Source organism: Cetorhinus maximus, chromosome 17 (assembly GCF_964194155.1).
Source record: "Cetorhinus maximus chromosome 17, sCetMax3.hap1.1, whole genome shotgun sequence".
NCBI lineage: Eukaryota > Metazoa > Chordata > Chondrichthyes > Lamniformes > Cetorhinidae > Cetorhinus > Cetorhinus maximus.
In genome coordinates this window covers 55,569,220-55,592,889 of record NC_135895.1, presented here as the reverse complement: position 1 = coordinate 55,592,889, position 23,670 = coordinate 55,569,220, and positions in this window count along the sequence as shown.

Genomic DNA, 23,670 nt, shown 5'->3' with positions numbered 1-23,670 from the left:
CCAAACTATACACTGACATTCAGACAACGCACACTATTGCACCCCTCACAGGCACAGCTTACACATCAGACACATCTCACAGCTATTCAACCATGTGAGGCAACCTGCAGACACACAAATGCACCTGTAAATATGCTCATGCACAATCACCATACTCTGTCTTTCAGGATAGGATAGCACAAAACAGGCTTCAGCGGACCGAGGCAGATGACTTCATGGAGATCACTCCCCTTGAGGAGGCAGGGCAGGCGGACAAGAGGGCAGTGGTGGACACTGTGGTCACAGGCAGAGCAGGTGACGCCCCCTAATGTTATGTGGCCACTTTAGCTTCCTTACTTATCCATTACTATTCCTGATTCATAATCCCTCAAATCTATCTTCCCTCACAAACCCCAGACAATCTCATCACATGCACACATCCCTATAAAGACCACATGCATTGCACACTAACCCTTCTAGCTTTATTACTGCAGACTCCCACCCCACCACACCTCTCCACCCCTCCACTACACCACACCCCTCCAATGCATCAGCCCACGCCCCCACACCACCCACCCCCCATCGCATCACTCCCCTTCAAAGAATTGGAAGAGGAGTAAGTGCCACATCATGCCCATGCCCATGCCCACCATAGAGAGAGAGGAAGAAGCAGGCACTGTGTCAATCACTACTGCTGTCAGAGGCTCCAGCTCAGAGAGCAGCTCAACAAGTAACTTAGAGGCTAGGTTAGAAGAGAGAAAATTACATTGGTACTAGTGAGCATTTAGGCCAGGTGGAAGGAGCACCATTGATGAGGGTGGGTGGGGGGGCAGGGTGGAGGTGTTGGGGGGGCGTTGGGGGTGCAAGGTCATATGCTAGTACTACAAGAGAGGAGACAGATGAGGATCTTGCAAGGTCAAACTGTGCAAGGAGATTGATGGGTTTAATGATCCAATTGCTTGATGCAAAGGAGAGCCTCCCTGAAAGCATGTGATTATATGGAGGAGTCCACTCCACCTTGATCCATGGCTTGGCTTAAAGCCTGAACCCATCCTCTCAGCTTCAGCCTGTGACATGTGTAGCTCGACATCATGCAGTGCCTGATGACTGAACTTGCAGCTTCCACAACAATATAGCAACTTTCATGGACTGATAAAGTGCTACAATGGAAGCTCAGCCACTGACATGGTGGCTCTGGGCTTCTCGGTTTAAAGGCAGAGCATGTCAGCAACCCAGGGCAAACAGAGCACTGCTGAGCTAACTGAGTGAAGACTTGGGGCCGAATTTTGCCGTCGGCGAGCAGGGGGTGAGGCCCACTCGCCGACGCGTAAAATGACGTGGGATGACGTCGGACAGAACCCTGGACATCACTCCGTCCCATTTAAATTTTAAGGAAGGCAGGAGTGCAGCAAAATCAGCTGCGGGCCCAACCACCTGTCAATGGCCAATTGAGGCCATTGACAGGGTCATTTAACCAATTGAAGGACCTGCCCGTCCAACCTTAAGGTTGGCGGACAGGCCAGGAGCCCCAGCGGCAAATAGAGAAAACATGAAACCTCATCCAACGGCAGGATGAGGTTTCATGCAGGGTTTTAAAAATTTTAATAAAGTTATTCTGTAAATTATGAACATATCCCAACTCATGTGACATTGTCTCATGAGGGGGACATGTAAGGGATTTTTTTTCTATTTTTAATATTTTTCAAAGTCCAGGCAATCTCCCTGAGGCTACACTTAGCTTCAGGGAGATGTGTGCTCTTTCGTGCACATCCGCGAAAGAGCGCACTCTCACTTTTAGGGAATCCTCCCCCCCCTCCCACCCCCCACCCCGCACAGGGAGCATATAGCACTTCATGCTGGACGTCAGGCTGGGCAGGCCTTAATTGGCCCGCCCACCTAAAATGGCGGTGCGGCCCGCTTTGCTGGGGGGGGATTGGCTCCCCGCCCGCCGGAGATTGGGTTGGGCCTGCCCACCCGGCAGGCAGAAAATTCTGCCCTTGGAGTTTGATGAGAAGGGAAGTTTTAAGTATTAAGTTTGTTCTTAAATTTTGCTCTTAAAATATAATCTAGTGGGGCGAGGTTTCCAACAGCAATTAAAAATAAAATTTTAACTTTTCATTAATAACATGTCCCTGCTCATGTGACAGAGTCACATGAGGGGACATGTTTTGTAACATTTTTAAATCTTTATTTTTGATCTTTTATATCTTCAGCTCTCTGAGGCAGCTCTGTGCCTCAGGGAGCTTTTCCTGCACGCACTTGCGCACATGCACGAAGTTCCCTACTCACCCTCCTCCCCGCTCCTCCCCCACTGCCCCCCTGGCCACACAGACAATGCTGAGCACTGCAGCACGCGTTTCATGCTGGGCGGGCCATAATTGGCCTGCCAGTGTGAAATCCCTGTTCTGTTGAAATCTGAAATCTTAGTTCTGTTGAAGGGTCATGAGGACTCGAAACGTCAACTTTGTTCTTCTCCGCCGACGCTGCCAGACCTGCTGAGTTTTTCCAGGCATTTCTGTTTTTGTAGTGTGAAATCCCGGTCTGGCCCCAATTGCAGGCAGTGGTTGGCTTCCCAAACCCCCCTGCCCGCCCCCGCTGAGCCCGCCCAATGAGGGAAATGTCCTGGTCATGGTTTAAGAGGGAACTGCCTAGCAACAACGTTTTGATTGGCTCCTGACCAAGGGGCCAGGTTCTGCATGAGGATAATGCAGGAAATCAGCTCCTAGCCTGGAAAGGGGATAGACCTAAAACCTCTCTCTCCTGTGTTTTGTAAGAGTCCAGTAATCCTGCTATAGTAGCTAGCTGGCTATTCCTCACATTGCTGTATCCTGCTTTTTTTGAGAGACCCCAGTAAGGAGGAAAAGGGGAAAAATCACCAATAGAGATATTAAAAGCAAGTTTCAACCAGAGAACCACAGACTGCAAGTGCTGGGAGACCACCTCATGTCAGCCAATCAAAGTCAACCCATCTAATCATGAAATCCGGATTGGTGCTATTGAACTGTTTTATCTCACCCTTAAAATCCACGTTTTGTGTGTCTTATGTGTATGTGTGTGTGTGTTTGTATATAGGGGTTTAAAAAGATGTAGAGTTTAAGTTATAGAGTTAGAAATTAGCAGTTCATATTTCTTTCTTTCACCACTGATTACAGACAATTTGTTTAATAAACAGGTATTTACTTGTTAAGTTTAGAAACCTGGTGTTTATATTCTGTTGACCTAAATTAAACAGTTAGGTAGAATTGGAGCAATCTGGTGGTCTAATCAAACTTTTCATATTTGTCTCGGCTTGGGGAGCAGTGGGGCTTGATGCTACAGCGTACTATCCCCAGTGAGTCGTGACAATGCTAATTAAATAAGAAAAGAGTTAACAAGGTGAACATTGGTCCTATAGAAAGTGCCTCTGGGGAATTGATAATAGAAAGTAGGGAGATGGCGGTTGAAATAAGCAGGTATTTTGCTTCGGTCTTCACTATAGAGGATATAAGTAACATTCTGGAACTAGCTGTAAATCAGGAAATGGAAGGGAGAGAGGAATTTGGGAAAATCACAATCTCCAGGGAAGTGTTATTAAGCAAGTTATTGGGGCTGCAGGCCAATTGACTTCTCGTGAGATAGTTGATGCATTGGCTTTAATTTTCCAAAATTCCCAAAATTCGGGGAAGGTTCCATTAGATTGGAAAATAACAAATGTAACTCCTTTATTCAAAAAGGGAGGGAGACTGAAAGGATGAAACTACAGGCCAGTTAGCCTAAAATCTGTCATAGGGTAAATGTTAGAAGCTATTATTAAAGATGTTATAGCAGGGCACTTAGAAAAAATTCAAGGCAATCACCTAGACCCAACATGATTTTGCGAATGGGAAATCATGACCAGAATTTTACATTCGGTGTGCGGGCGCGTGCCTGACACGACCAAGCGTAATATGACACGCAATTACATCGGGCATGCGTCCCAATGTCATCGCGCACTCACACAATATTTCGTTCGGCGGGCGCACACCGGAGTCAGCTGCGTGCCCACTGATAATTGAAAGGCCTATTAAGGCCATTAACGAGCTAATTAACTTGAAATGTATGCTACCCATCCAACCTAACGGTTGGCGGGCAGGTGAAAACGCCAAGCGGCCTTTACATTTTAAAGCTAATACAAATTAAATAAAAACATGAACCATCTCTTGACACAGTCACATGAGGGGACATGTTTCATTTAATTTTTATTGTAGAAAAAGCACTTCAATCTCCCTGAGGCAGCTCCGTGCCTTAGGGAGATTGAAGCGCTCTTTGGCGCGCATGCACGAAATGCGCATGAGGCCCGCTGTTCCTCCTCCCCCTGCCCACACAGGTAGCGCTCAGTGCTGCCGCTCGCGATCCATGCAGGGCGGGCCTTAATTGGCCGAGCCCACCCAACAAGGGAAAAGTTCTGGCCCATGTTTAACCAATTTACTGGAGTTCTTTGAAGGAGTCACATGTACTGTGGATAAAAGGGAACCAGTGGATGTACTGCACTTAGAGTTCCAGAAGGCATTTGACAAAGTGCCACATCAAAAGTTATTGTAGAAAATAAAAGCTCACGGTGTAGCAGGTAACATATTGGTATGGATAGAAGATTGGCTAGCTAACAGGAAACAGAGAGTAGGCATAAATGAGCCTTTTTCTGGTTGGCAGGCTGTAATGAGTGGTGTGCTACAGGGATCAGTGCTAGGGCCTCAACGTTTTACAATTTATATAAATGACTTGGATGAATGCCCAAAGGAATGGTGGCTAAATTTGCTGAGAACACAAAGATAGGTAGGAAAGTAAATTGCAAAGAGGACATAAGGAGCTACAAAGTGACATAGATAGGATAAGTGGGCAAAGATCTGGCATATGGAGTATAATGTGGACAAATGTGAAATTGTTCATTTTGGCAGGAAGAATAAAAAAGCTTATTATCTACCTGGTGAGAGATTGCAGAGCTCTGAGATTCAGAGGGATCTGGCAGTCCTAGTGCATGAATCACAAAAGGTTAGTATACAGGTACGGCAGGTAATTAGAAAAGCTAATAGAATGTTATCATTTATTGTGAGGGGAATTGATCATAAAAGTAGGGAGGTTATACTTCAGTTATACAGGGCATTGGTGAGACCACACCTGGAGTATTGTGAATGGTACTGGTCTCTTTATTTAAGAAAATATGTAAATGCATTGGACGCAGTTATTTGAAGTTTTACTAGATTAATAGCAGGAATGGGCGGGTTGTCATCGAAGAAAAGGTTGAACAGGTTAGGCTTGTGTTCACTGGGGTTTAGAAGAGTAAGAGGTGACTTGGTTGAAACCTTTAAGATCCTGAGGGGTCTTGACAGGCTGGATGTGGAGAGGATGTTTCCTCTTGTGGGAGAATCTAGAACTAGGTTTAAAAATAAGGGGTCGTTCCTTTAAGAAAGAGATGAGGAGAAATTATTTCTCTCAGAGGGTTGTGAGTCTTTGGAACTCTTTTCTTCGAAAGGTAGCAGAAGCAGAGTCTTTGAATATTTTTAAGGCAGATCTAGATAGATTCTTGATTGACAAGGGGGTGCAAGGTTATCAGGGGCTAGGCAGAAATGTAGGGTTGAGATTACATTCAGATTAGCCATGATCTTATTGAATGGCGGAGCAGGCTCAAGGGACTGAGTGGCCTACTCCTGCTCCTAATTCATATGTCCGTATGTATTCTCCAGCAGATCACTGGACGTCTGAACAGACGCCCCAAGCTAGTGGCATATGTGACCATGGAGCAGGAACCGACTGGCCCCTCTCCAGATGGTAGTAATTCTGCTTCCTCCCCTGCTTCTCTGCCGTTGCTCTTGCTGTTGCCTGTCAGCCAGGCAGCCCAGGCTGCTCCAGCCCATGCTAAGGCAATACAACGTCTCCCAGAAAGCCTCTGGATGCCTAACAAAGTCCGCTCCAAACATAGCATAGTCAGTCAATCTCCAGCAGCAATGAACAGTGAAAGTTGAGCATGACTTCCAGTGCTTGCAGTCCTCAGCAATGACTTCTTTATTCCTTTTCAGCTGGCCACCGAAAGGAGAGGTCTTTAATTGCAGCACTATCCAGCAAAATGGCATGTAGCCATAATGGGTGATAGAAGGCACATTAATTGGGCATCAGAGCCTCAATTATCCTCAGGATAGCCATTCCTAGCACACACTTCAATTCCTTTAACAAAATGACATCTTGTGCTAAAGGTAGGCTACCCAGGTGCTGCGGCTCAAGGCCCCATGTTGGTCACCTCAGGGATTCTTGTGTGCCTAAGTATCTGTGGAAACTTGCTACCAACTCTTACCACAGATTCTTCCCTCCTAATTTTCTCCTCATTCTTTCGTCCTCTCTTGAGGACAGTTATTATGGTTAGGTCCACTTCCACAGGTGCTGATAACTCCCTGGCGTCTTATCCAACTGACCTTTCATATGTGAGTGTAGATGGTGAGTGCCAGCAAGTTATTTGAATGTGGGATCACTACAACCTAGCCTGATTCAGTGGTTACAAGGCATCTATACATGTACTTTTTTTTCAACAGGAATCACTTAGAACACAACTTCTATTTTACCTCTGCATCATTGACGAGTCAAACAATTTATTTTCATCATGAACTCCAACTGGAACTCAAAGGCTAAGGTGCATTGGAACTCCAGAGATCCAGGAAATGTCACTACAGAATTCAAGACAGTAGTAGTGCTCCCGATCCACACTTTTTCATTGACTAAATAGACCACACCCTCCCCCATGAAGAAATAATTACATGCACTATTTCCTTATTGACGTTCCTGTGAAGCTTCTACAAATATCAAATGATAAGCACCAAATAATTGTATTTTATGATACCTTGATATTATGAGGGAAGGTGACAATTACTATGGAAATAGTAATTTAATAGCTCCCTCCTCTGAATATTGTAAGTATAACAATAGAGGCTCCATATAAATACAGGAATATCAATTAGAAGTTTTGAGATCAGGTTGTGGCAAATATTTCAATCCATTAGCAGTGACTAGTAATTTTGTGCATGCTCATACTCTACAGTGAAAGGCTGTTTTGTATTTCTAACACATACATGCCAATTATTTTAATGATATTGGCTCATCGGCATAATCAAAAACTCAACAGATCATGGGTAAAATTAACTTAAAACTATAGGGCGGAATTTTACGCCAGTGGGATTTTACAGCCCCCCCGAAGTCAATGGAGTTTTGAATGGCTCGTTGCATTTTACAGACCCACCCCCACCGCGATGGGGCCATAAAATTCCACCCCAAAGGTTTTTTGTGCATATATAAGTTCAGCCATCCAGAGTGATTATAAACTCTGAATGATGCTTTTCGCTGAGCATCTACAATTATTTACCTGGTCTTGGTGACCCTAATGATGCCCTGTCATGTCAAGTTATAGTAAGGGGTTTTAACAGGGCCTCAGTTAAGTGTTTCCTGCAAAAATTTGAGCAGTCAAATGTCTTATCCCAGAGTTAATAAAACTAACATTTTTTAAGGACAGCTTTGGCAGACCTACTCGAAAAAGCATTGTTAATGTTTATGCTTCCATTAATTAAATGTATTAATTTTATACTGTGTAATGCATGTGAATACAAGGTTAGAAAAGAGAGAAATTGCCTTCCTTCCACCTCCATGAATTCGGCGTATTGAAGTAATGGTGAAAAACACAAAACAATTATTTTAAAAATGAGTTTGGCAATGTCAAATAAAGCAAAACCGATGTTTCTTTTGTTTCTGTCCTTCTCTATCTCATTCCTCCCCCTGAACCTTGACTCTGGCAAAATCCCTGAGCAGGGAAGCCATGAAGGTCAGCTGAGGAATGCAGGTGAGGATAGCTGTGCAGCCAGTGATCCTTGGCTCGTACCAAGAGGCACCACTATGTATTAGCCTGTGTGCAGTATAAATCCAATGAAGTTTACTTAGAGACTGCTCATTCAATCACAACTTAACTGGTTTAATGAAATCACAGATGTACTTTGACAGCTCTATTCAATGATGGCGATGCAGTGAAATACAAATTAGCATGATGATGCCAGGTCGAGTTGACGTCATCTTGCTACCATCTGTTTGCGAGGCAATAACATTCTTTGGCAGAGATTAAAGTACTGCTTTGAACTCTAGAGCTTATTTCATATACCATGTTTCTGTCAACTGGAGGGGCCTAATAGTCAGATTTCTGTATTGATACAAGTGGAAGGTGCAATCTGACAACACTTGCGCCAACACTCTCACACTGCAGTTGAATCAATACAGTCTGCTGTATAGCCAGGTTAAACAAGCTCCTAAATGTTAGTGTACTGGGTTTACTTGTGATATTACCAGCATGCCAAAGCAACCTCATGTTCCTTTTATGGAGGTTGAGGACTGCTGCTGTTGCTATACCTCCTCCAATCTTCCTCTGTACAGCAAGGTTGTGCAGAATTAGATTCGGGGTGTGGTTGAAGTTAGGGAGACATCTTGCTGATTGTATATGAATCCAGAATGGCAAGCCTGATAAAAGATGATTACATATTCACAACACTGTTTATTTCAAGTAAAATGATTTATTTAATATTATGTTGATTTGCGAGTATCATCATTAACAGCAGTTTCTATCACTATTCTATTGTGACAACAAAAACCCTAAAAATTAGGATGCATAAAGGCTATAATAAAAATATGACAAATGATAATGAAAATATATTGGTGCTCGCTGTGGTGAAGAATGATAATGCTATAGAATACAACCATTTACATTCTACATTTGGACAATGAAGAAGAAAACTGCAATTTGCATCATTTTATATTTTTAAAATGGGGTGTATTCTCTTCTACAGCCCAAAGTGAAGTCTAGCAGGAAAGCTATGATGAATGATGGAAAATTCAAATAGGGATTTCCATTGCCCAATGTGCATTTCACTCCAGCTCCAAACAAGGTGACTGCTGGTCACTATAACCAATAAATGAAGAAGAGTAAAACAAACAGTGAAAGGTAGAAGATATTATTTGTTGATTAGAATTGTCAGACATCAAAAAAATGAGTCTTTGTAGAGCTGATAAAACTTACTTCAGTGAAATGCATACATGAGATAATAACATAGTGGCACATTAATTGTATTGCAAAAAGAATGCAAGTTATATGCATAAAGATGTGACCCGAAGAAAGTTGATAAATAAATGCATATGTTTATATGGTGGATGAGCAGGGGAAGATTGATATGATGAAGAAATACAATGGGAAGGAGATCAGGGCTTAGGAGAAATCCTGAGCTAAAGTAAGAAGAGTCAATGGATGGATGAGTAGGAATGGATTGTAATGATTGTATCAATTACACATGTGGGCATTGGGAGGTACTGATAGGAGGATGTAAATGCATTAACACCCTGAAAGACACATTATCATTAAAGCCCATTTCAGTCAAACACTTGCTGCTGGGCAATGCCTCACCATAGCAAGTGATCGGTGTGATAGTAAAACTAATAGAATCGATGATCAGTGAAGTCCTGCCTCAAGTTGACTCCAACCAATCCCCAAGTCTTCTGAAATCAAATGAGATAGCCTGCTCTTCTCAGACTGCAGGCTAAACATCTTTGGAAAAAGCACTGACTGCCCTTAAGGTCTCTGGCATGGGGACTGTATAACAGATGGTACCTGCTGTTGCCATATGCTCTGTGGTGCATTTTGCAGTGTTGCAAAATTATCCTGTAAGGCTGTATTTGTACGGCTATCGAACTCTTCTGTCTGAACTCCCATCTGCAGTCATTGCTTGGCAGTGTTCCCAATGATGCTTAGAAATCCTTCTTCTCTTAAAGAAGGCCCTGTGAAATCTAGACACAAGCTGGCTTTCCAAATAGCAAGTTTCTTCTGTTCTGTCATCATTACTGGATCCTGCTCATTTGTGCTGATATGAGATAAGGACACAAAATTGGGATAGTTTGTTTTTTGGACGCTACAAGTAGCATTAGACCTCCAAGTGTCTGAAGTCTGAGTGCACACTTTTGGGGTGAATTGTGCCATGCACCATATTGATGAAGTGTTAGCACACACACAGTGAACGGCTGCCAGTAGTATGCAGAGTAAGGTACATCATAACAGCAATCAGGATGCAATGGTGATTTGACACCAGTGGTGCCAATTTGGAGTTCAATGCTCCACCTAATGCCCTCTCTGAACCTTGCACAGTTGAACACATGTTTACCGGCAGGGAGGAGCCCTAACTGATGCTATTTAAAGGGAACAACAGCAACATAGTTGTTAGTTGCTTGTTGATTTCTTCTGGCGATTTCTTTGATGCAAAAAGCATTGGTAATATGTGCAATGCCTGCGCTTCAATAATACTCACTCACTGGAATCTGCCAAATGCTACAACCAACCACAACTGCAACGTCAGAGCAGGCAAAGGACCGTATTGCCAATGACTGTGAAGCAGTTGAACTTTTATGCGTCTGGCATTTAGCAGGCTGGAGCTGGAGATATTTGCAACATCTTGCAGTTTGTCATCCACATGCGAAAGGAAGATCACAGAGGTTTTCTATTCATTGAGAGCTAACTAATTTAATTCTCTCTTGTCAATGACAAGCAGGTGGAGTGGGTACATGGCTTTGCGAGGATTGCAGGTATCCTTATGGTACGGGGCGCAAATGATTATGTGCACATTGCTTTTTTGGGCAACACATTTCAACTCTGCCTTATACTGTAATGATTGTGAGTATAACTTTCCCTACTGCTTTTAGGGGTCACGTGATTGTTCTGACAAATGAGCCCTAAGCGTGGGTAACCTTGGGGACGGATCTATCTGGTCGTGGTCCTGGTTCAAACACGTAGCTTCAAAACGAGTTCTGTAATAAAGTTATCTGTCTCAAGTAAGATACCTGTCCGGTACTTCAAGTTCATTACAATTGGCCATGAGGATAAATAGCTCCGATGCTGCAGCTCGCCATGTGAATGTGAGTACATCAGTTCTTACGGGAAGAAAGAAAATCATAATTACCAGCCATGCCACTCTTTGTCGACCCTTATGACTTTTCCATGGAAGACTGGAGCCGCTACATAGAGCGCCTAGGTTTTTATTTTGTGGTGAATGAAATAACAGTGGAGGAGAGGCAGAAAGCAATTCTTTTAAGTGTCTGTGGTAGCAAAGCACATAACCTCATCTGCAGTCTGACAGCCCTGAACATGCCCAATTCTAAATCTTTTAACAAATTAGTAGATCTCGTGAAGACATATTTTCAGCCGAAGCCATTAGCTTCGAGGTTTAAGTTCAACTCTAGAGTAAGGGCCCCAGGAGAGTCTATCGCAACTTATATAGCAAAGTTGAAGCAGTTGCCTGAGCACTGCGATTTCGGAGATACACTCAATGACATGTTGCAGAACCAGTTAGTTTGTGGTGTTCACGACGACACCATTCAGCGCTGTTTACTTGCAGAAGTTAATATTGATTTGAAGCATGTCATGGAAATAGCGCTAGTAATAGAAAGTGCTGAGAGGGACTCGCAGGCTTTACAGAGTGTGCATTATAGTGTTGTTCCTCAGTGAGGGCTGGAACCTACCACCGGCTATGGCGTGAAAACCAGAGAGACAGCAGTGAAGCAGGAGGCAGTCTCTGCTGCTCAAAAAACAAAAAGGCATAGTGGATACATTACAGCAGCGATTCCGAAATTAATCTGTTACCGATGTGGGAGTAACCACGTACCAGAAACCTGCAGATCTAAGGAGGCAGGATGCCATTACTGTCACAAAAAGGGCAAGTAAAAAGGGAATGCAGGGCGAAATCGAGGCAGCCAATCAGACAGCAGACAAAGATGATTGAAGTGCATAATATAACAGAACCAGAAGCTGCTGATACTGATAGTTATTCCCTATTCAATGTCAAAGCAGTAAAAACTGAACCAATAACCCTCACCCTTCAAGTGAATGGGAAGCTTCAAGTTATGGGGATAGACACAGGAGCCTCAACCACAGTCGGGGGAGGACACACATTTAAATACTTAAATGAAGCTACCCAACCACTGAATCTGGAGCAAACCACAGCTCAGCTGAAGACATACACTGGAGAGTCCATACAGCTAAAGAGCATCGTCACAGTACCTGTGTCCTATAGGCAATAGACAGCCCAGCTTCTAGTGATCATAGTAACAGGTGAAGGATCTAGTCTTCTGGGCCACGATTGGTTACAAAATATTAAGATCAACTGGGTGGAAATATTTCAAGTGAGAACAGGAAGAGTTCCTGAGTTGATAAGGGAATATGATAGTGTATTTCGGAATGAGCTAGGAGACCAAAAGACCTTCACATGCTGCAAGGATCCCTCAATCAGAGTTGGAAAATCAGGAAAAGAAACAAAATGAATTTAGTGCCACCCTGAGCAAACCGAAGAAACAGTTGGCAGAAAAGACTCAATAATGTTCAATGTTTCAGGAGGAGGCCAAGTGATACAAGAAGGAGACTGAAGGGCTTAAGAATCAGCTGATTAAAACAAAAGAAGCATTAGAATGAAAAGTCATGGAACTTTGCAAGATGAAAAGGTGGCCAGGCATTGACAGTGACATTGAAGGCATGGTGAAACACTGTCTCCAGTGTTAGCAACAACAGAAGTTGCCCGTTTCAGCTCCACTGCATCTGTGGGAGTGGCCTGGTCGACCCTGGGTTAGACTACATATAGACCTACCTATGTAGGTCCATTTCGAGGTACCATGTTTTTATTGATCATTGATGCACATTCTAAGTGGATGGATGTGTATGAAATTAGACCACCGACACCGTGTGCAACTATTGAAAAGTTTCGCCAGTGTTTTACTATACATGGCCTACTGGAAGTCATTGTTTCAGATAACGGTACTGGCTTCACTAATATTGAATTTCAGAGATTCATGAGTTTAAATGGAGCTAAGCATATTAAAACAGCACCATATCATCCCTCATCAAATGGTTTAGCAGAAAGAGCAATGCAAACTTTCAAATCAGGAATGAAGAAGTTATCGGAAGGTAATTTAGAAACTTGACTTTCATGTTTTCTTCTCAATTATCATGCGACTCCCCATGCAACTGCAGGTTCAACACCGTCTGAATTACTGATGAAATGCCGCCTCATACAAGATTAAGTCTGGTGTTTCCAAACTTAGAGGGGAAGGCAGAGAAGAATCAGAGTAGCCAGAAATGAATCACGATATTCATGGCAAAGCTCGAAGATTTACTGTGGGAGATACAGTTTTCATGTGGAGTTTTGGAAATGGACCTAGTTGGGTTCCTGGCATAATTATCTCCGAAACTGGACCTTTATCATTCCAAGTGGAAGTGGAAGACCGGATTGTTCAAAAACATGTGGATCATCTAAGGATTAGCGACAACCAGCTATTCCGTCTGTAATTGATGTCGAACTTTTAATCCCTGAGGTGACAGATCGACCGAGAATAGACATACCTGATGTCTCTGTTGAATTACCTAATTTTGAACTGCCACTTTCTAAGAATGTCCCTGATGCTACAGTTCCTGGTCATGTCAATCTAGTGGGAGAATCTCAAACCGTAGAGCTACGTCACTCTAACTGAATTAGCAATCCACCTCAGAGGATTAATCTTTAATCACATGACCTGTGTATATATGTATATGTTGTGGATTAAAATATTCTTTGTCAATGGAAAATGTAAAAAAACTTAAGTGGGAGGATATGTAGTAATTGTAGGTATAACCTTTCCCACTGTTTTTAGGGGTCACGTGATTGTTCTGACAAATGAGCCCTAGCTGCAGGTAACCTTGGGAGCGGAGCTTTCTAGTCATGGACCTGCTTCAAGCATGTAGGCAGCAAGTCATGCAGGCCAATGCCTGATATCCATGCAGCAATCATGATGCCTTCATTCTTCAGAAATCTGTTGTACCATCTGCATTTGAGTCAACATGGCAAATCAAAGGGTATCTATAGGGTAACAAGGACAATCCACTGACCACATAGTGAATGACTCTGGTCTGAGCTGAGGAGCAGGAGAATGAGGAGGAAAAGAATAAAGAGAAGGAAGAGGAGAGAAGTCCCCTTCTGGATGAGCTGTCCATGAAGAACTCATCTGAGTGCAATGCCAGTAACTGCAGCCCAATTCCACATTTACCAACAGACCAAATTTTACCTTCCCTCTGTCATTGACCTCAAATTGGCCGCAATGCTAAAATAAAAGCCATGCAAAATAAACTTTCCAAACTACATTTATGAATGAAATCAGCCCATATTGCAAACAAAAGTCAACTAATGGTGCTTGTGCATTCACTTTGTGCCTGAGTTCCATGTGCCTTTGCCTGTCCTCGTGCCCCTACACAGTGCTATGCCCGTGGTTGGATCATGGCTGGTGGAAGGCTGCTGACTTTCAGTGGGGGAGACTGCAGCCGGCCTTGCAGGGTGACCTTAAGAGTTTTGACTCTACAAGGCCCAGTTGCGGATTACAGCATCTCGGCATGGTGGCAGCAGACTGGGCTGCCTAGTTAACAGGCAATAGCAAGTACACTAGCAGAGTGGGCATATGAATGCTGCCTTCCTGAGAGAAGACAGTGGGTTTGCACACCATGAACTATTTTCTCCCCCAGGACAGTGAATCAGCAATCCTAATAATCTATTGGAGCATAGATTGTGGAACTACTGTGACTACTGCAAGCCCCTCTGCACTCTAATCCACAGCAATGATGGCAGCAGCCTGAGTTTGCAAGGTAGTAAACTGGTCTTGCGTGACAACAGATGAGCTTCCACTGCAGCACTCACAAGCTTGGTAGCTGTTGCTTGTGCTGAAAAGGAAGTTACGACATTGATTATCAGATGCTGCATCATGGTTGAGTCCAGAAATGCTCACATAGAATGACCATTTCTGTTCTTGAAAAGATGGGCCCAACCTCTGTGCAAAGTCAAGTATCAGGTTGGTGCCAGACTCTTCCATCCTCCTTGACATTGAGTGCAGGTTTTCTGACAGGCTTCCCAGTGGACCAAACATTTTATTGTGCATTTACTGTTCTTTTGGAGCGTACCCCTCAAAGTCCTCATCTGATTTCTCTGCAGCACAACCCATGTGCAACCTAGCCCTGCTGTGGGCAGGCATTTGCACTATCCATGCTGCCTGGCTTGTCTGCAGGCCACTTGTGCCCAGTTTCTCACCCTGTGCAGACCTTGCCTCGAAAATGGGTGTTGTGTCAGTATCTGTGCTGGTGGCTGCGATAGTGAAATTGCTTGACATTGTATTTTTATCATCACTGTCTTCTTGTTGTTCCTTCACTGCCTGACCAAGTTGCTCTTCTTTGATTTCTGAAAGTGTTAGGAAATAGTTAGTTTAATAAGTTCTATTGATATTTGTGGGTGTTAGGAATGAGTTTTAGCTTGAAGTTTGGTTTTTATTTCTGTATCTGTGTGTTAAGAAAAGGTCAAGTTGAGTTTTAATTTCATGTTAAAAGATGCCTGGATTTCTAATGAGAGTTTATGACTGTAGGAGAAGTTAAGCACACACAAGAGTGGAAAAACTGGGCTGTTGCCTAGCAACAGGGCTCCGGAGAGGCAGGCCCCACCTACACACACAGAGAAGAAACTAGAAGCACAGTTTTTGAGTTCAGTTTGAAGACAGCTGACAAGCAGACGCAACCTAGAAGGGACAGATAGCCATTCCAAGCTAAAGTTGGTTGAAAGTAGCTGCCTGAGAGAGACTGGAGCAAAGGGGGCAAATAGCAAGTCCCAACTAAAGAAGAAAGTCCCCAAATCCAGGGGAGTGGAACAGGAGAAAGTCCCAAGAAGACCTTCTAGTCAAAGGAAGGACAGGAACCTGGAAAAGGTCCTGTTAAGTGAAGTTAAGAGTTGGGAGCAGAGAAGGGCTGCAAGCTTCTTAAAGAGATAAAGACTTGGGAAAAGTCAGAAGGTCCAAAGAGGCAGCTAAAGGCCTGTAACTCTTTGCTATGTTCATGTAAAGCAGTGGTGTACTGTTGACAGCTGAGTCAGTGAGAGAGTATGTGTGGAGGAAAGCTTGAATTCATGCGGTGACCCAGGAAGGGGAAAATCGGTAGGAGAGTTTGAAGCCCTGGAGATGAACCCTTGCAGAAGGCATCTGAAAGAAAGCATCGGCTTGGGAGAAGATTCCAAAGCGAGTTCTTGGAGATGGAGATTGGAAACCCTCGTGTGAAAGATGGAGTTCAGTGAGACTGATTGGCACACATGAGACAAGTGTCTGAGGGAGATCTATAGCATTTGGTTGAGGTGACATCTGTCACTTGGTTTCAGAGTGTGGTGTGCCTGACTACAGGTTGCCAATTGGTTTATATGGACTGTGTACTTACTGTGAACATTAGAGTATAAGATAGCTTTTGTAACTAGCACTATCCTTACAAATCTGTATATACCTGTAAAGGTATAGTTGTAGGTGAACATAAGAACAGAAGAAATAGGTGTAGGAGTAGGCCATTAGGTCCCTCATGCCTGCCCCACCATTCAATAAGATCATGGCTGACCTGCCCCAGGCCACAACTCCTCTTTCATGCCAGCTCTTCATAGCCCTCAACTCCCCGATATTTCAAAAATCTATCTACCTCCTCTTTAAATACTTTCAGTGATCTAGCCTCCACAACTCTCTGAGGTAGGGAATTCCAAACATTCACTACCCTCTGAGAGAAGAAATTCCTTCATATCTCAGTTTTAAATGAGTGTCCCCTTATTCTGTATCCATGTCCCCTAGTTCGAGATTCCCCCACTATCTTCTCAATATCTACTCTGTCAAGCCCCCTCAGAATCATGTACGTTTAAATAAGATCACCCCTCATTCTTCTAAACTCTAATGAATAAAAACCTAACCTGTTTAGCCATCCTTGATAAGTCAACCCCTTCATCCCAGGAATCAGCCTAGTGAATCTCTTTTAAACTGCCTCCAATGACAGTATATCCTTTCTTAAATACGGGGACCAAAACTGTACACAGTACTCCAGGTGTGGCCTCGCCAACACCCTGTATAGTTGTAACAAGACTTCCCTATTTTTAAACTTCAATCCCCTAGCAATACAAGCCAAAATTCTATTTGCCTTCTTAATTATTTGCTGCATCTGCATGTTAACTTTTTGTGTTTCATGCACAAGAACACCTGGATCTCTCTGTGCTGCACTTTTTTGGAGTCTCTCTCCATTTAAATAATAGTCTGCCTTTTGATTTTTCCTACCAGACTCAATGGCCTCACACTTTCCTACGATAAACTCCATTTGCCAAGTTTTTGCCCGCTCACTCAACCTGTCTATATCCCCTTGTAGATTCCTTAAGTCCTCATCACAACATGCCCTCCTGCCTATTTTTGTATCACCAGTAAATTTGGATACATTACACTCTGCCCCCTCCTCCAAGTCAGTAATATAGATTGTAAATAATTGAGGCCCTAGGACTGATCCTTGTGGCACTCCGCTAGTTATGTCTTTCCAACCTGTAAAAGACCCATTATTCCGGATTCTCTGTCTTCTGTGTGTTAACCAATCCTTAGTCCACGCTAGTACATTACCCCCAATACCGTGAGCTCTTATGTTGTGCAATAACCTTTTGTGTGGCACTTTATCGAATGCCTTCTGAAAATCCAAATACACTACATCTACCAATTCCCCGTTATTAACTCTGCTTGTTATATCCTCAAAGAACTCTAGCAAAATTTGTCAAACATGATTTCCCTTTCACAAAAAACATGTTGACTCTGATTGTGTTAAGCTTTTCTAAATGTCCTGCTATTTCTTCCTTAATAATGGACCCTAGCATTTTCCCAACGACAGGTGTTAGGCTGACTATAGTTTCCTGCTTTTTGTCTCCCTTCCTTCTTGAAAAAGAGTGTAACACTAGCAGTTTTCCAATCCACTGGGACCCTCCCAGAATCCAGTGAGTTCTGGAATATTTCGACCAATGCCTCCACCATCTCTGCAGCCACTTCCTTTAAAACCCTTGGATACAGGCCATCAGCTCTTGGTGACTTGTTTGCCTTTAGTCCCATTAGTTTGTCAAATACTTTGTCTCTTGTGATGGAGACTGTTACAAGATCTTTCCTCCCATTAGCTCCTTGCTTATCTGATATCTTTGGGATGCTTATAGTGTCCTGCACCGTGAAAACCAATGCAAAATGTTGGTTTAAATTGTCTGCCATTTCCCTGTTCCCCATTATCATTACTTCAGTCACACCCTTAAAGGGCCTCACACTCACTTTAGCCACTCTCTTTCTTTATATATACTGTAGAAGCGCTTGCTGTTTGTTTTTATGTTTCTTGCCAATTTACTTTCATAGTCAATTTTCTCCCTCTTTATTAACTTTTTAGTCACCCGCTGCTGGTTCCTAAAAACTTCCCAATCCTCTGGCCCACCACTAGTTTTCTCCGCTTTGTATGCCTTAGTTTTTGATTAGATACTCTCCTTGACCGCCTTTGTTAACCGCGGGTGGTTCATCCTCATCATCTAGTCCTTCTTTTTTCCCAGCCCACTTTAGACAACTCTTTCTTCAAACCCCTGTAATTGCCTTTATTTAAGTTGAAGACACTGGTTTGAGACCCAAGTTGCTCACCCTCAAATTGAACATAGTTCATCTTTTCTTGTTGAATAAATGTTTTATTATTTTGTTAAAAGTTCATCAGTTGACTGCTCTGACTGTTCAGTATCTACACTCCACATTTCTAAAGAAACAAATAAAAGTTAGGATCTATCAAACCGGGTTCCACTCTGGGATCAGGCTTGTCCAGTTGTAACATCAGTTGTGATCACACCCAAAGGAGAATACCACTAGGTATGTTGTGGTGTGGGAAGGGGGGAAAATAAGAGTTGCACTGTTACCCTATCTTCAGCTTGTAAATCATAAGAGTATGGAATGAGTTGAAGTGAGAGGTGAGAACGATTAGGTATGAGTACATCATCACCTTCGATATTTTCAGTGCAGACCTCAGCAATTAGAATTCCAATAATAGCCACTCATGTCTCCTCCATGGGGATTAGGACATGCTGGTGCACCTTTCCCCCTCAAGTTAGCTCCTTGTGCCTCCAGTTGTGCACCATGTTCTCCTGCAGGAAAGAGAGAAGATGGAGAGCTGGCAGTATGTGCAAGCTGTGAGAGTGGTCTGAGGCTTGCAGCAGTATTAAGTGTTTGAGGATGCAGCGGAGTATATGCTTGTCATGTATTACTCCTTATTGATAGAGATTATAGTAGGTGAGTGATAGGAATGCGGTGAATTGAGCAGTGTCAGAGGTTGGTATTATATGCCTTTGAAGTTGAATTCACTGATCTTAGTCGCTTGAACTTTTTGCGACACTGCATCCAGGTCCTCCTGCCTTAACCCCTGTCATTGACCTCCAGTACAGGGTCCAAAAACTTTGCACGCTCTCCCATGATGTGCCATTCTTCACTGTTTCCAAGGTCAGACTGACTTCTTGCACAACTACCAGTACCTGCTCCAGCCACAATGCATCTCCACTTTAAGAGGTGCTGGTTAACTTTCAGCAATGCAGGTTAGTTTTAAGTGGTGGCAGTCACGATATTTGCCCCTGCTGATGGGTCCAACCAATGAACAGTATGATTAATGTTGGCTGAATGCTGAAGTTATTGAAATAAGCAGGCAGCACAAAGTTGGGTGCTGCCTGCATTACAATCAATGGGTGCAGGTTAATCATGCATTGCTATCTCCATAAAGGTAAAAACAAAAAGCTAAAAGCTACTGCGGATGCTGGAAATCCAAAACAGAAACAGAATTACCTGGAAAAACCATTCTCTCAGTTCCTTGGCCTCCGTCGCATCTGTTCTGATGACGCTACCTTCAAAAACAGCTCCTCTGACATGTCCTCCTTCTTCCTTAACCGAGGTTTTCCATCCACGGTCGTTGACAGGGCCCTCAACCGTGTCCGGCCCATATCCCGCGCATCCTCCCTCACGCCTTCTCCTCCTTCCCAGAAACATGATAGGGTCCCCCTTGTCCTCACTTATCACCCCACCAGCCTCCGCATTCAAAGGATCATCCTCCGCCATTTCCGCCAACTCCAGCATGATGCCACCACCAAACACATCTTCCCTTCACCCCCCCTGACGGCATTCCGTAGGGATCGTTCCCTCCGGGACACCCTGGTCCACTCCTCCATCACCCCCTACTCCTCAACCCCCACTTATGGCACCTCCCCATGCCCACGCAGAAGATGCAACACCTGCCCCTTCACTTCCTCTCTCCTCACCGTCCAAGGGCCCAAACACTCCTTTCAAGTGAAGCAGCATTTCACTTGCATTTCCCCTAACTTAGTCTACTGCATTCGTTGCTCCCAATGCAGTCTCCTCTACATTGGAGAGACCAAACGCAAACTGGGCGACCGTTTTGCGGAACACCTGCGGTCTGTCCGCAAGAAAGACCCAAACCTCCCTGTCGCTTGCCATTTTAACACTCCACCCTGTTCTCTTGCCAACATGTCTGTCCTTGGCTTGCTGCATTGTTCCAGTGAAGCCCAACGCAAACTGGAGGAACAGCACCTCATCTTCCGACTAGGCACTTTACAGCCCTCCGGGCTGAATATTGAATTCAACAACTTTAGATCTTAAACTCCCCCTCCCCCCATCCCCACCCCGTTTCTTTTCCCCCCCCACCCCCGCTTTTTTTTTCAATAATTTATATAGATTCATCTTTCCCCACCTATTTCCATTATTTTTAAATCTAAAACTAAAACCTTTAGTCTTTCCACCCCACCCCCACTAGAGCTGTACTTTGAATATCCTGTCTTCCATTCTTAATTAGCACTTTTCTCAGACAAATACCACCACCTTCAACACCTCTTTGACCCTTTTGTCTGTGACATCTTTTGATTATCTGCTCATCTCCACAATCACCACACCACACCCTCAATATGTCTCCCCCCCCAACCCCCACCACCACCCGCCCCCCCCCCCCCCCCCCCCACCCACCTTAAACCAATTTATATTTCTCCCTTCTTCTAACTATGCTCCAGTTCTGCCGAAGGGCCATGAAGGCTCGAAACGTTAACTGATTTCTTCTCCGCCGATGCTGCAGACCTGCTGAGTTTTTCCAAGTAATTCTGTTTTTGTATTGCTATCTCCATGTCCGTTTTCAGGCACTTTTGAATTTACTCCCCGAAAGGACAAATGTTAGGCAGTCCACTTCCTGCAGATGTTTTCTCTCTGTTGTAATGGAGGCTTTGTAGCTTATTTCACCTTTTATCGTTGCTGGGATTTTCCCTCACTAAAATGCCATTCACTTTAACAGAAGTGTTTTTTTTTCTGGCAGAGTTAAAAGATCGTAAAATTTAACATGCAAATTAAAATGTTTGACATTTCAACTGCGTACAGTTCTGAAAGGGTCAGGTTTTTTTTAGATCTTAACAAATATCACAAAAGTCTCTCTATCATACGTGAAGCCTTTAAAAAGCAAAGGTGACAGAAAGAAAATTATAAGGCACTGGACAAGGAAAGTGGCCACAGGAAGTACATTGTTCTCGGACATGGTAGAGATCATAGATTGAGCTCCTGAGGCTCAGTCACATTTGAATCTGTCATTCTTAGCTGTAATAATTTTTGTCCATTCTTATTTGGGGTCAAAAGAGTAATTTTCTGCCTGAGGAGAAAGGAAAGCCTGACACATTTGTGTTCTCTCTCCTTCTGTACTTCCAACTGATGTAGAGGTGGAGTTGACGAGCAGAAGGCCATGGTCTAGTCTATCTTGCACTTTGCAAACATTGTGAACAGAAATGACAAAATAAAATTTTAAAAGTAGAAAAAAGCCAATACTATGCAGGAACACTTTCCATGTCCTGAAATTGATATCCGAACTTAGAGAAAGTGAATCTGAAGGGATTGGTAAAAAGAATTGTGCAGTCTATCCATAAAAGCTGAACAGGATCAAGAACAGAAGAATTTTAAGAGCAGAAAAAGGCCATTAATGTTAGCAAGATTGTCATTTTTCAGCAGACCAGCCACATAGCCTGCTTTTTTAATGTGTGCTTCAACATTTCTCTCTCCACAAATACATCAATTGTCTTTTGGATCCATTTATAATGCCGGTTTAACAGCTTGTTCTGGTATCTAACCTGTAAGTCTTTTAGATGGTAATGTGTTTTTCTTATTCCATACCTTCTAATCTTCTATAACTTGTTACATTGGGCAGAATTTTAAAATAGTAAAATAGTGTAAAAAACTGTAAAATAGTGTAAAATATTGAGTAATATAATGCGCAATGATGTCGGGCGAGCGTCCCGACGCCAGCGCGCACTGTCACAATATTTCACTCGGTGGGCACGCGTGAGAGGCAGCAGTGCGCCCACCGACAATTAAGAGGCCTATTAAGGCCCTTAATCAATTAATTAAATCTGATTTTTCTCTGCCAGTCCAACCATTTGGTCGGCCTTTGGGTTTTTTATGAAACCTCATCCACGGGCGGGATGAGGTTTCCAACAAAAATTTAAAATAAAATAAAAATGTTGAAATCTCATTTATAACATGTCCCTAGAGTCACATGAGCGGGGACATGTTTCTACCAATTTTTAATTCTTTATTTATGTTTTTTAAAATCTTCAGCATCCTGAGGCAGCTCTGTGCCTTCAGAGAGCTTTCAGTGCGTGTACCTGCGGGCATGCTGAAACGTCTGCGCTTGCCCTCCTCCCACCCCCATCCTGGCAGCGCTCAGCATTGCAGCGCTCGATTAAAGGCCAGTCAGCGTGAAATCATGGTCGGCGCCCGATCATGGGCGGCCGTCGATTTCGTAACCGCTCCCGGGCCCGCCTGCCGTGCCTGCCCGACCAGGTAAAAATCCTGGCCCCTGTGTTTGATGCATTTTACACACGGAAGAGTTTGGCTGACTCAACTTAATCAGTTCACCTCGTAAAAGAGATGGTGCCCTGGAAATCTCAGAAGTTGGTTCCCATTGTTATCCACAAACAGTTCCAAGAAGCCTCATTTTAAGAGGGAACTGCTGCAGACTTTCTCAAATAGCACTGCATTATATTGGCACTGAGGAGGACCTTGGTTGTTGTGGTGATCCTGCTATCTGCCTCAGGCCCTCTGAGATGCATCTCAGTGCTTCCATGCACTTGTGACGGTCATCAAGCATCCTTTCATTTTTGAGCAGCATTCCAGAGACCTGAGGACTGAGGCTCTTGAAGAAGAGGTTGACTTCTGTGGAGATCCACATTCTCTTTCAGATAGCAATTTCCCCTCTGAGGATTGCTGATGCACCCTCCGAGAGGACTGAGGATGCCATAAGGATAATTAATCGAGTACCAGGCATAAAAAGTGACTGCATGGAAGATCAAGGGAATAGGTAACATACCTTAGCTGCTCTGGTAACATCATGAAACTTCTTCATGCACTGCACAGAAGTTCTGGGATTCAAATTGTGATTCATCCATGACTTTAAATAGACAATCAGTTTGAAGACATTGAGAGAAGAAGAGATAATGCACTAGAGGTTATAACCTATGGCTTAAGCAAGGGGAATCTTAGTGCTTTGTAAATGGTGGAAGTTGGATTGGAGGAATTTTTACTAGGAATTTTTCAACAGAGGGAAACAGAACCAGGCAGCAATGACACATTCAAGCTCTTAGAGACACAAAGAAGGTTACAGATGAGGCATCAGTTGAAAACGTTGAAGAGGACTTGGATTGTTTCTTTGAGAAAGGGATGATGATGAAAGGAAATGGGAGAATACTTGAGAAAAAGGAACTATCAACAATGTCAGCCATCACGGCAGCCAAGATCATA